The sequence below is a fragment of the Penaeus monodon genome, chromosome 25, assembly GCF_015228065.2.
Source record: "Penaeus monodon isolate SGIC_2016 chromosome 25, NSTDA_Pmon_1, whole genome shotgun sequence".
NCBI classification, from domain to species: Eukaryota; Metazoa; Arthropoda; class Malacostraca; order Decapoda; family Penaeidae; genus Penaeus; species Penaeus monodon.
The window spans coordinates 1,995,312-1,996,110 of NC_051410.1; positions in this window are offsets into that span (position 1 = coordinate 1,995,312).

Genomic DNA, 799 nt, shown 5'->3' on the forward strand with positions numbered 1-799 from the left:
AGTATATAATGATAATGAAATAACAATGATGATAATAATAATATATAAATAATAAAAACATAATAATAATAATGATGTTATGATCAAAGAAAATATAATTAGGTAATAAAAATAATTTTAAAAAGGAAATGATATAACCAAATGATAACTTAAATAACACTAATGATATGATAATAACAATAAAAAAAATCAAAATGGAAAATAGTAAAACTTAAACAATGATAATAAAGATAAAAATTAAAAAAGTAACTTTTAAGTAAAAACGATAATAAAGTAATAAGTTACTAATTAATCTAAAAACACTACTTAATTTTCTACAAAAAAAAATAATAAAAAATTTTGATACCATAAGAGCAAAAAAAAAAAAAATTTATAATGAAAACCAAAATAACAATGATATTTTATAAATATGTGATAAAATTTTAAAACCACAAAAATTAATTAGGGTAACAATTAAATTAACGGCAAAGAGACGTAATAATAACAATAAATACAACCATTCATGAAAAAAACGTAATTATCATTCATTCATTATTCCCTTTTGTAAAAAAATAAGTAATTATCGTTTCATTCGTCCTCATTATAACATTTTTTGCTTACCTGTCAAAACGGCCTCTCTTTTATCAAATTAGTGTAATTATCTTTCCCATTAAACGTTTTCAGTATAGTCTCCAGAAAAACCCGTTTTTAACCTCGTCTTCCGGAAAAGCTTCGTGATCTCTGTTCAAAAACCTGGGTCGAGTTACCCCGTGGATTAAAACTCTTTCCTGCCTTTTTTTTTTTTATTAATTTAAAAAAC